The sequence below is a fragment of the Melanerpes formicivorus genome, unplaced genomic scaffold (genome assembly GCF_026170545.1).
Source record: "Melanerpes formicivorus ecotype bairdi unplaced genomic scaffold, bMelFor1.0.p_v2 SCAF_37, whole genome shotgun sequence".
NCBI classification, from domain to species: Eukaryota; Metazoa; Chordata; class Aves; order Piciformes; family Picidae; genus Melanerpes; species Melanerpes formicivorus.
This window is the reverse complement of record NW_027142389.1, coordinates 2,384,670-2,397,208: the sequence shown is the minus strand read 5'-3', so window position 1 is coordinate 2,397,208 and position 12,539 is coordinate 2,384,670.

Genomic DNA, 12,539 nt, shown 5'->3' with positions numbered 1-12,539 from the left:
AATACCAAGAAAACAGAACTAAAACCTGGGGAATGGTAATGTTTGCTTGGGGGGCACTCAGTGCCATGGTCTAGCAGTCAGGAGGTCTTGGGTGACAGGTTGGACTTGATGATCTTTGAGGCCTTTTCCAACCCTGTTGATTCTATGATTTCTCCACATGAATGTTAGAGAGAGGTGAGGCAGTGCTAACCCCTCCTGTGGGTGGAGGGGGTTTGTTTGTGCAGTTTTAATGAGCAAATGGAAATGATCACATCACTTCTTCAACTTTATGCTCTACACCTGCAAGAGCACTCCCCATAATTATTGATTAGGACTAGAAAAAGCTGTTAATTCCTGAAAGCTCTGTTTGAAGTACAGGATGCACAATCTCCATGCTGATAAAATGTTTTGTCTCAAAGTGTTATTGATGCTCAGAAGTCACAATTAAACCATTGCGCTTGATAGGATGAGAGCTAATTACAGGGCTGCATAATTTCTGTATTCAAAACTGATTTCTAGAGGAAGTGACAGAGGGACACAAGGGTGCTGCAGAACTTACCTGTTAAACACTCAGTGTCAACGAAGAAGAGAAGGCATTTCTGTTACATCCTAGAATCCTAGAATGGTTTGGGTTGGAAGGGACCTGCAAAGCTCATCCAGTCCAACCCCTCTGCAGTCAGCAGGGACATCCTCCACTAGAGCAGGATGCTCAGCCTTGTTAAGCCTGACCCTGAGTATTTGCAGGGATGGGGCTTCAACTGCCTCCCTGGGCAACCTGTTGCAGTGCTCTACCACCCTCATGGTGCAGAACTTGTGCCTAACATCCAATCTAAATCTTCTCTCATTTCAAACCATTGCTCCTCATTCTACCACTGCAGGCCTTTGCAAACAGTCCCTCTGCAGCATTCTTGTAGCTCCCTTCAGGTACTGGCAGGCTGCTGTTAGGTCTCCCTGGAGCCTTCTCTTCTCCAGGCTGAGCAACCCCAGCTCCCTCAGCCTGTCCTTGTAGCAGAGGTGTTCCAACCCCCTGATCATTTTTGTGTCCCTCCTCTGGACCTGCTCCATCACGTCCATGTCCTTCCTGTGTGGAGGGCAGCAGAGCTGGATGCAGTACTGCAGGTGAGGCCTCACCAGAGCAGAGCAGAGCAGAACCCATCTGCTGTCCATGCTTCTTTTCATACAGCCTAGGATGCAATTAGCCTTCTGAGCTGCAAGTCAGTCATAAAATGACCTACCTCGAGTCATAGCATAGTTGAATGACAAATAGATTTCAATTCATTGTTAAGTGTTCATTTTGTTTTACCTTAGACTCCAGACCTGACAACTTCTCCTCTCCTAGTTCCTTCTTCTTAGGCCAGGGTGGTTTGGGTTTGTTGGTTTTTTTTGCAGAATAGTATTTTGAAATTCCAGTAAAAATTTATCTCAGCAAGTTGGAAGTTTGAGGGTTTGGTTTGCTTTGTTTTCTTGATCTATTTAAATGATGGAAACCAACTTCAGCTCCTACCCAACTCTTCAGTATCCTCATGTAGGGCTTAAAACTTCACGGACCCAGGTTAACTTCCCAGTTCCCCAAGTGCTGCAGGCAGAGTAGAGGCAGAGCCAGACCTGGAGGCTGTGGAGGTGCCAGAGCTGGAAGAGGAATCTCTCTTTTCTCTCAGCCTTCTGACATGCTCAGACAGGCTGGTTTGAGTTACCTGCACAGAGAGGGCCGTGAAATCTCCCCCCACCTACATTTCTTGGGGTTTTGTCTTCATTATGTAGTGCTTGGATTAACCCTTATGTTACATAGTACTTGTCCTTAAGCAAACAAAGCCTTCTCACCCAGGCTTTCTAGACTTCTGTGGCGCAGTGATGTTTGACCAAGGGAGTGTTGCTCAGTCTGGGGACAGAGCAATTAGGAGAAGACCTCCAGTCTGGCAGACACTCTAATGCCATACACAACACTGGTTTCTCCTTTCCCTGGAATGTGGCATCTCCTTCTCAAAGGCTGTTCAGCCTTTTATACCAGCTTGGTTTTCTCTTTATGACCACTGCAAGCTTTGAGTGTTCAGTGCCTCTGAACAGAAAAAAACCGAAGTCTTGACTCCACAGGAATCACTGGGGCAGAGGTAAAAGTACAACTTCAGTCCTTTTGATCAGTGGCACAGTCTGGCTGGCATGAGCCCTGGCACAGAGCGTGAAGCAGCATCCAGTGCTCTGTCTGTGGCTGGCTCTGAGTGTGGCATTCTCTGAACACCTACGAGTTCCCCCCCCGGCTTTGTTCGTCTCTGTTTGTCGAGCAGCATGATTACCTGATCCTGCTCTGCTGAGCTTCTTGGAATCCCTGATATCCATCGCTTCAGTACAGATCAGCAATGCTGATGCACACAGTTTGACCAACAGGAAGGGTCTTCTGTAGGATGCTCTTGAGCGTCTGACCCCTTACTGTGCTCAGTAAAGCTGCACTCTTACTCCGTTGTGCTCTTTGCAGAGTACTCAGAGCACCTCCTCTCGTCCTGCCCCCTCTGCCTCCTTTGCTGAGGGATATGCCCGCTGCTGTCGGCACGGTGTGAGCGCTGTGCACAGGATGGGTGTCTAATCTAACAGGCTTCGGCAGCGTTTGCTGATCAATAGTGGCAGTCACGTGCCCAGCCTGCTCCAGGAATACTCCCCGGGGGGAGCTTTGGAAGCACACTCGCAGTAATTAACAGGTTTGAACTGGAGCTGTCTGTTAGAGGCTTCGTGCTGTGTGGACCTTTTGTTCACAACAGACAGCTCTGTAGCAGTCTCAGTCTCTCAAATTAATCATTCCTTCACTGAGACAGTCATTAGGATGTTGTCTAACCCAGGGGAAATGCCAGGTCTCCTTGCTGCACTGCTGCAACGCTGTTCTAAACACTCCTCCTGACCCTCCCGGGGTGACAGCATATGCTCCAATCACGCTGGCTCAGAGGTCTGCGATGTGTTTTACTGCCTTAGTGCCTGTGCAGAGGCAAATGTTTGGAGGTCATCAGTTCTGAGGCTTTCATGGCAGCGAGAGCCTCCCCTCGTTACTATTTTTGCTTTGTGGTTTTGCACCATTCCCACGGTGGTGTTTTTATCAGGGGCTGCCATAAGAACAAGCAGTGTGGGTGTTGGCTCATCCCGTGGTGGGATGAGTGAAGAACTCTGCTGCTTGTCCTTCACTGGGCATCTTTTGTTACACTTGCTTCTCTTGGGCTCATGTTGATGCATCTCCCTTGAATAAGAGAACTCTAGGAATCCCTGGAGGGATTCCAAAGGGGAGGAGGCCACTCACTACCAGCAGCACAATGTCTCCTTGCTGACTGGCTGCTAGAGGTTCCCCTGGTTCAGAGGGAGACACATCTCTGGATGCCTCTTGCCCAGCTCATGAACCTCTTAAGAGAGACATAATTAAAATCTTCCAGAGTATGAAAGGAGAAGTTTGCAGAGGTGAATTCATGTGGACACCAGTTTTCTGTGCAGGGACTCTTGAAGCCTGAGCAGTGCATTCACACTGCTGGTGGTGCAGTGGCTGCATGAGCTGGAAGCAGGCAGTGGTTTCAGGTCATGCTACCATGTTGTGCAGACTTCACAAGTCTGTCAGCTTTCTTTCAATCTTGGAAGGCTTCTGTGCTGGGAGAGAGTGATAGAATCACAGAATCAACCAAGTTGGAAAAGACCTCAGAGATCATCGAGTCCAACCTATTACCCGATGCCTAATAGAATAGAATAGAATAGACCAGGTTGGAAGAGACCTTCAAGATCATCGCGTCCAACCTATCCTCCAACACCACCCAACCCACTAAACCATGCAACCAAGCACCCTGTCAAGTCTCCTCCTGAACACCTCCAGCGATGGCAACTCCACCACCTCCCCAGACAGCCCATTCCAATGGGCAATCACTCTCTCTGTGTAAAACTTCCTCCTGACCTCCAGCCTGAACCTCCCCTGGCACTATGGCTTCAAGGTCCACCTCCAATCCTTTTTTGAACACCTCCAGGGATGGTGACTCCACCACCTCCCTGGGCAGCACATTCCAATGGCTAACAACTCTCTCTGGGAAGAACTTTCTCCTCACCTCCAGCCTAAACTTCCACTGGCACAGCTTGAGACTGGGTCCTCTTGTTCTGGTGCTGCTTGCCTGGGTGGAGAGACCAACTCCCACCTGTCTACAACCTCCTTTCAGGTAGCTGTAGAGAGCAGTAAGGTCTCCCCTGAGCCTCCTCTTCTTCAGCTGACAACTGAGTGCTGATGGCCTTTTCTAGAACCCAAGGGCCTTCCTGAGTAAGATACACAGTAACCAAGCCTAGTTAGAAATCAAGTTCCACATCCTCTCTTAATGGCTTTCCAACAAAAGCACAGATGCATGCTTCAGTGCCTTGGCCAAGAGAGATGGCCACTTACCTTACTCTGGATAATGAGTCCCTTTGTTCTCCATGCAGAAGGCACATGGCTGGAGCAGGTGACGTCCATCTGGTTCTGGGCCTTGAGGAGATCAAAACTCACTCACACTTTGTGGTTCAGTGTGGCTGCTTGTAGAGCACTGCTTGGGTAGCCTGTTACACTTGACTGGGCTGTTTTCTAATGCCATTATCATTCCATTATCTATGGCATTATCAGACCACTGTCATGCTTGGTGATTTCCCTTTGTGGTCATCCGGGTTGCTCAGTGACCCCTCTGCCATGGTCCCCAGGGATGAGCTCCACTGAAGCAGTCTTTGTTTGCTTCCATGTGATTTCACCAGTGCAGCCAGCCATGGAGTTCAGGCAGAGTTTCCTCCTCTGAACTGATAAAACAACAGTGCTTCTGCTGCTGCTGTGAAATGCTTCCTGTTTTGAAGAGCTAAGAACCACTGTCATCCACCTCAGAAACTTTTGCCTCTTCCCTTGTACATGAAATGCAACAAGAATTAACTATTTTCCTCATAATCCATTTCTGCAGCCACTTTCATGGCATAGAATCATAGAGTCAATAAGGTTGGAAAAGACCTCAAGGATCATCAAGTCCAACCTGTCAGCCAACACCTCATGACTACTAGACCATGGCATCAAGTGCCACATCCAATCCCCTCTTGAGCACCTCCAGGGATGGTGACTCCACCACCTCCCTGGGCAGCACATCCCAATGGCCAACAACTCTCTCTGGGAAGAACTTTCTCCTCACCTCCAGCCTAAACTTCCCCTGGAACAGCTTGAGACTGTGTCCTCTTGTTCTGGTGCTGGTTGCCTGGGAGAAGAGACCAACCCTCACTTGGCTACAACCTCCCTTCAGGTAGTTGTAGAGAGCAAGAAGGTCTCCTCTGAGCCTCCTCTTCTCCAGGCTAAGCGACCCCAGCTCCCTCAGCCTCTCCTCACAGGGCTTTGCTCAGGATCTCTCCCCAGCCTCATTGCCCTTCTCTGGACATGTTCAAGTGTCTCAATGTCCTTCTTAAACTGAGGAGCCCAGAACTGGACACAGGACTCAAGGTGTGGCCTAACCAGTGCTGAGCACAGGGCACAATGTCTTCCCTGTTCCTGCTGGCCACACTGTTCCTGCTCCAGGCCAGGATACCATTGGCCTTCTTGGCCACCTGGGCACACTGCAGGCTCATGTTTGGACAGCTCTCAATCAGCACCCCCAGGTCCCTTTCTGTTTGGCTACTCTCCAGCCACTCCAACCCAAGCCTGTAGCACTGCATGGGGGTTTTATGTCCTGCAGTGACACCAGGATCTTCGTTGAATCTTCCTTTTCCTTCCATGTGAGCTGCTCCTGTTTGAAGTTTGTTCAAATGCTGTATGCTGGCTCATGTTTGTGTGATGTTTCACTCTCTGCTCATCTAGACTGTGGCCCCCAAAGTCACCTGGCTTTGAGGATTTATGTGATGAAGCTGCAGAAAGCTGCTAGGTGGCAGCTGATTGATCACTAACACTGGCATTTCCAATTTGAAATACAAACCCAAGAGCAATCATGATCAGTGAATGGTTGAGGAGAAGGAGGAGAAGATACAGGGTTAGGAACTGGTACAGCAGGATGGTGTTTCAGTCCAATGAGGGTGCAAGCTGTGCCAGTCCCTCACATGAGCATGCTGGGATCTGATGAGATTTGACTGTCCTGATACTCCTCTGCATCATGTGTTTGATGTTTTCACTTTCCCTTCCCTGATAAGCAAACATGCCCCTCAAGGAGTCCTTGGGTCAAGTTCTTGTTGGAAGTTTAATTCATTTTGGCTACAACCTGAAGATTAAAACATGCAAGTGAAAGGGTAGATAAAAGGAAAATAGGCTGAGTACGAAGGAAAGTGACCTGAGGACCCAGTCAGGAGGCTGGATTTAGAGCTTCTGATGCAAACCCCACCATCTGGGCCATGTAAAGCTTTCCTGTAAAGGGCACAGAGTGTCATAGAATCCTAGAATGGTTTGGGTTGGAAGAGACCTGCAAAGCTCATCTAGTCCAACCCCTCTGCACTCAGCAGGGACATCCTCCACTAGAGCAGGTTGCTCAGTGCCTTATTGAGGCTGTCCTTGAATAGCTACAGGGATGTGGCCTCAACTACTGCCCTGGGCAACCTGTTGCAGTGTTCCACCACCCTCATGGCAAAGAACTTGTGCCTAACATCCAATCTAAATCTCTAACTTCAAACCATTGCCTCTCACCCTATCCCTGCAGGCCTTTGCAAACAGTCCCTCTGCAGTCTCCCTGTAGCCCCCTTCAGGTACTGGCAGGCTGCTGTTTAGGTCTCCCTGGAGCCTTCCCTTCTCCAGGCTGAACACCCCCAGCTCCCTCAGCCTGTCCTTGTAGCAGAGGTGTTCCAGCCCCCTGCTCATTTTTGTGGCCCCCCTCTGGACCCACTCCATCAGGTCCATGTCCTTCCTGTGTTGAGGGCTGCAGAGCTGGACGCAGTACTGCAGGTGAGGTCTCACCAGAGCAGAGTAAAACATTGCTACTGCCAAGTAAGGAGGCAAAGACAAATCTACCTTTAGTCTCCCATGGAACAGAGTAAGAAAGCTGAAATTTGGCCCATCCTTTGTACAGAGGTTTATTTACAGAGTCAGAGTCAGTCAACGGAGGTTTCTCTGTTTTGAAAACATTTCCCGAATGGTTGGGTTGTTTGGTTGTGATGGAAGGGAAAGCACAAGGCTGGGCACACAAACACAGGCACAGCTAACGTGCTCAGCACTGAGGAGGTGGAAGAGATGGACAGGTGGAACTGCAAACACTGCAATGTCTGCCTTCAAAGGATTAGCAACAACAGGATTGATTTGGTTTTCTTTCTTTTTAATTGGCTGAGTAAAATGCAGTGAGCAATCACTTCTACTCTGCCTTGTGGAACAGCTTCTCTTCTGCAGATGTTACATTGCTGGAGCATTTTGGCAGGAGGATTTAAGGGAAAGTGCTTTCTGTCACCACCTATTGCTCAGCTAAAGAGAAAGAAAGAGTGGCAGAGAAAGAAGAGCAGCAGAGAAAGATTGGCAGAGAAAGACTGGCAGAGAAAGAGTATCAGAGCTTCCTTTGCTGGCCTGGCAGCTGCCCTTCCACAACAACCCTTTGGTAGTGGTTCAGTTCAGTTTGATGCACAAGGGTGGCACAATGCTTGTGCCACGCTGCTGTAGCCAGGAAAACCTTGCTTGTGGCTGGAGTGGACACTGCCTGGGCAGTGGGTGTCAGTGGAGGGGGCTTGTACAGAGAGCAGGCAGCAGTTCATCCTCTGGGAGGCTGGTGACCAGCCAGGAACATCACTTAGGCAGAGATGTTTTATTCTACAAGAAAATCAGTAGTGGAACAGGGCCTGGAAGGAAGAATGGTATTTCAAGTGACATTAGAAAGACATTTATTCATAGCATGTGATGCTGACAGCTGGGGAGTCCATCACAGACTGCTGAAGGATGGAGATTAGTTACTGGTTGTACCCACAGAGTGATTTGTTTCCTTTTCCTAGCAATAAAACATACTTTGCTTTCCACACATATCCCCTGGTGTGACAGTGACAGGCAGGACAGAGTGGAGAGTGAAGGATACTTACTCTCAAAGGCTTCCCAGAAAGAAATCTTGGTGGGGTGGGTTTCTTAATTTGCAGAGAAATCTTAGGTCTGAATCCAGCCTTCCACAGAGTGTGCAAAGCTGCAACCAGAATAAATGCAGCACAGACAACTGCTCTGCATGTGTCCCCTCAGCCACCTCAGGGTTGTGCCTTTCCTGGAATTGAAAGCAGGCTGTTGAGACCCAGAAAGACTTCTTGTGCTGATCAGGGCTGCCTTTCCTTGCCAGGGATTCCAGCGCCTGAGCAGATGTCACACAGTCACTCCCTGCCGTGACTCACTTGCTGCCAAAGGTCAAACCGAGCTGGGAAACCTTGAGCTGAAGCTCAGTCAGCATCAAGGGAGGGTCTCCAACTGCCTGAGAGACCCTGCTGGCTGTTTGCTGGGGTCTCAGACAGCCTGGTGTCCCTCACTGGAAGTGAGCTCTCACCAGGCCAGAAGGCAGAGGTACCCATCAGGAGGGCAAAGCTGTATTTATTCCCTTCTGCTAGGCTCCTGCTGGAGCCAAGAGTGTTGCACGTGAGTGAGCAGCTACAAAAGAAGAATTTAATTAAGAACTGAAGCCATAAATCTGTGGCAGTTTGTTTTCACCATGGCTTTATTTGATATTTGCCTTGGAAAGGTCAACAGAGTCAAAGGCAAAAGCAGCTGCAATGAACAAAGTGATAGATTCATCTATTGTTTTCTCCTGTGCCAATGAGGCCTTGGGTTGTGCAGCAGCTATGAAGGGTCACCTCCCTCCATGCTTCCCAAGACATTTCAGGCACAAGAGCCTTGGGTCAGCCTCATCTGAGAAGGATCAGAAGTGTCTGACTCCCCTCATGTTGCTGAGCTGGGCTTCACCAAGTCTTCCTGCTCTGGGGAGTCTTTGAGGTTGTGCTCCTGCATTTTGCCCTCTAGGGAAAACAGAGGGTCTGGAAAAGGTGAAGTCTACAGTTGAGTGAGCAAAAAAAGACCTGTGACAGAAGTGCTAAAACTGAAGTTAGACAGAGAAGAGGCTGGAGGAAAAGATCATTGGTGTGCTTCTGGCTTCCCAAAGAAAATGACCCTAGGATGAACCAAAGCAAGGAACAACCTTGCCCGAATCCCTAAGCAGCTTTCCTGGGAGCTCAAACAGCCTGGGCCAAGAAATGTCTGAAGCTATGAGTACTCTAGGTCCTGGTGCAAACGTCTCCACCTGACCTTTAGAACATTCATGCTGTGACTGCTTCCTCCATGAAGTGTATCAAGAGAAATCATGACCCCCAGGCCCATCTTTAAGCAGCTTTCTGTTTTTGCAGCCCCACACACCAGCACTCATGGCAGCGCTGGAGCTGCCTGCCTCACGGCAGGCCAGCAGAGACATCCTGGCAGCTGGCTTGCCCTGTGTTTGTGACCACTGTTCTGTGAAAATGACCTGGAACAGGCTCATGAGCACAGCTTCTCCTTCAGATTACAGCAGAAAAGTCAAAAAGAGACAGGAGGCCAACAAACACCACCACAGCCGTGAAGGAAGGCTATAAATACAGAGGTGGATGGTAGGTAACTATAGGCTTTCTCTCACACACAAGGCATCCAGCTTGGGAAGTCTCCTGTAGGTCAAGCTGTTGCTGGTTTGATGGAACACAGGATCTGGGCCCAGTAAATAAAAGGCTGTCCTTGCTTACAGCTCTCCGGCCACTGCTCGTGGCTTGAAGTTCTGTGTCTCATTTCTGGAAACCTTGCTCCAGTGCTGCTCAAAGTCCAAAATGCAGCCAGGTCTGTCCACCTGTGTGGCTCCTCATGGCTGTTTATCTGTACCACCCATCTGGCATGATGTTGGCCACTCTCCCTTCCTCATGTGAGAGTGGCATTGACCATCACTCACTTCTGAAGCCTTTGCTGAGCTGTGGTTCCTCAGCACTTCAATTCTGGAGGAGCTGCTGCGTGTCCCAGCAGCTGAGGGTGCAGAACAGCAGAGAGGAGTGGCTGGAGAGGCCAAACCCCCTCCCTGGCTTATGGATGTCAGAATATCCATGTCACACACGTGCACTGTCTCTTTCTTTGGGAAGTGTGGCCTTTGCAGGGCTCTTGCTGTGGTGCTTGCTGACTTCAATAGTATGTTTTAAAGAAAACACCGTAGCAAAACATCTCTGCCTTCAGAAAAAGGGGAATAAAGGGATCTTGGGTGACTGGTGGCACCAGTGCTGATACATCTGAGCTGGAAAGACTCAAAGCTGACTTCAGAAAGACAAAGCTTGTGGTTGGCTTTCTGTTTATTCATAGGGACTCCTTTTCATACCCCTGCATTAGAGCAAGCTGACTGATGCCCCACAGTTAAGGTGCCTCCTACCCCTTTGCAGTAGTGGTCCTCCTGTGCCCCTCCTTGTGGCAGCACTCTGTCCCCATACAGAATAATGTAGAGCAGTATAAATGGTGTGGGTTTGCTGGGATGTGCATTCTGAAATGAGAAAGAAGAGGCCTAGGGTAGATAAAACATGATCCTGTTGAATGATCTTACAGAGGAGCCGACCTGCATGGAAGCCCTAGCACGGGAGCTTGGGAGGGTTTGAGGAACCACTCTGCAGATCTCTTGTGTTGCTGAAACCACTGAATCCCAGCATGTTAGGGGTTGCAAGGGACCTTGAAAGACCATCTAATCCAACCCCCCTGCCAGAGCAGCTCACACAAGAACAGAATCCAGGTGGGTTTGGAATGTCTCCAGAGAAGGAGATTCCACAACCTCTCTGGGCAGCCTGCTCCAGGGCTCCGTCACCCTCACAGCAAAAACGTTTCCCCTTACGTTTATGTGGCAGCAGCCAAGACATAACATACAAAGTAGCAAAAGAAACAAGCAAACAAACAAGCAGCCCAGCCCCCAAGCAGTTGTTTGACAACAGGGAAAGCTGAATCTTTGCTGCAGTAGTCCTACCAATTCATACTGCACGTGATGAGGAAGGTCTTGATCCCCGGCTGTGGAGTGATGGCGTGAGCTGCCTTCCAGGGGGCACACATCCCAGTCTGGATCCTGCACTGAAATCTCTCCAGTATTTTTATGGCATGGTGTTGTGCTGTAATCACAGAACCACTGAGGTTGGAAAAGGCCCTTGAGCTCATCAGGTCCAGCCACTGACTCTAGTTAGTTCACCACTAAACCATCGCTAAGTGCCACATCTAAACAACCTTTAAACACCTCCAGGGATGGTGATTCAACCACCTCCCTGGGCAGCCTGTTCCAATGCTTCACCACTCTTACAGTGATTTTTTTTTCCCTAATGCCTAGCCTAAGCCTGCCCTGGTGCAGCTTGAGACTGTTGCCTCTTATTCTAGCACTCATTACCTGTGAGAAGAGATCAGCACCTACCTCTCTATATTGTCCTTTCAGGTTTCAATCCATCCTCTACTGAAAGAGAGACCCTCAGAAAGCTGATACAAACTCCTTTGAATCAGCATGATTCCCAGCAGTAGTCTGATGTTCAGGCAACAACACTTGGAGTCACCATCACTGGAGGTGTTTAGGAAGAGTCTGGATGGGGTACTTGGTGCCATGGTTTAGTTGATTAGATGGTGTTGGGTGATAGGTTGGACTGGATGATCTCAAAGGTCTCTTCCAACCTGGTCTGGTCTGGTCTATTCTATTCTATTCTATTCCATTCCATTCCATTCCATTCCATTCCATTTCTATTTCTATTTCTATTTCTATTTCTATTCTATTCTATTCTATTCTATTCTATTCTATTCTATTCTATTCTATTCTATTCTATTCCATTTCTATTTCCATTTCTCTTCTCTTCTCTTCTCTTCTCTTCTCTTCTCTTCTCTTCTCTTCTCTTCTCTTCTCTTCTCTTCTCTTCTCTTCTCTTCTCTTCTCTTCTCTTCTCTTCTCTTCTCTTCTCTTCTCTTCTCTTCTCTTCTCTTCTCTTCTCTTCTCTTCCATTGCATTCCATTGCATTTCTAGTCCATTTCTATTCTGTTCTATTCTAACCTATTCTAACCTATTCTAACCTATTCTAACCTATTCTCAACAAAAATCTTACTTGCTGCATGCCCTCAGCTGCCAGAGGATTCAAAGGAGCTGGCCGTGCTCAGCCCTGCCTAAAAATCAGTCTGCTCCTGCATGCAGCTGCCCTGGAAGGGGGGGGGGGGGGGGGGTTCTGTCTGTGAGAGAAGGCTGAAAACTCTTTTTCTTCCAGTGCATGTGCAAAGAGCTGAGTATTTAAGGAGGAGAGAAACAGGATCTGCTTTTTAAGGTGTGTACCAGACCTGTAGCCCTGACATCTGGGCAGCTGCTGCCTTGTGTGAGTGCATCGATTCCCCCTGGGTGTGCTCCAGGCACGGCAGTGGCAACAGCAGTTTCACAGCTGAGAGCATCCTGGGGACTCATCTGCACTGTCACTCACGCTCCCCAAGATGTGGCCAGCACCCCTTTGCTGGCATTCTGTAAACAAGTCTGAACTTACCCTTAGAAATAAGGTCCATCAGCTAGTGCTAATGGCACTCAGCAAAAGAGCTTGCCTTGCCCAGAATATTTTAATGACTGAGGGGGGGGAAGAATCTGCTTTTCTTAGCTTCCACAGGTCAGCATCAAGATGAGAGGTCAGGG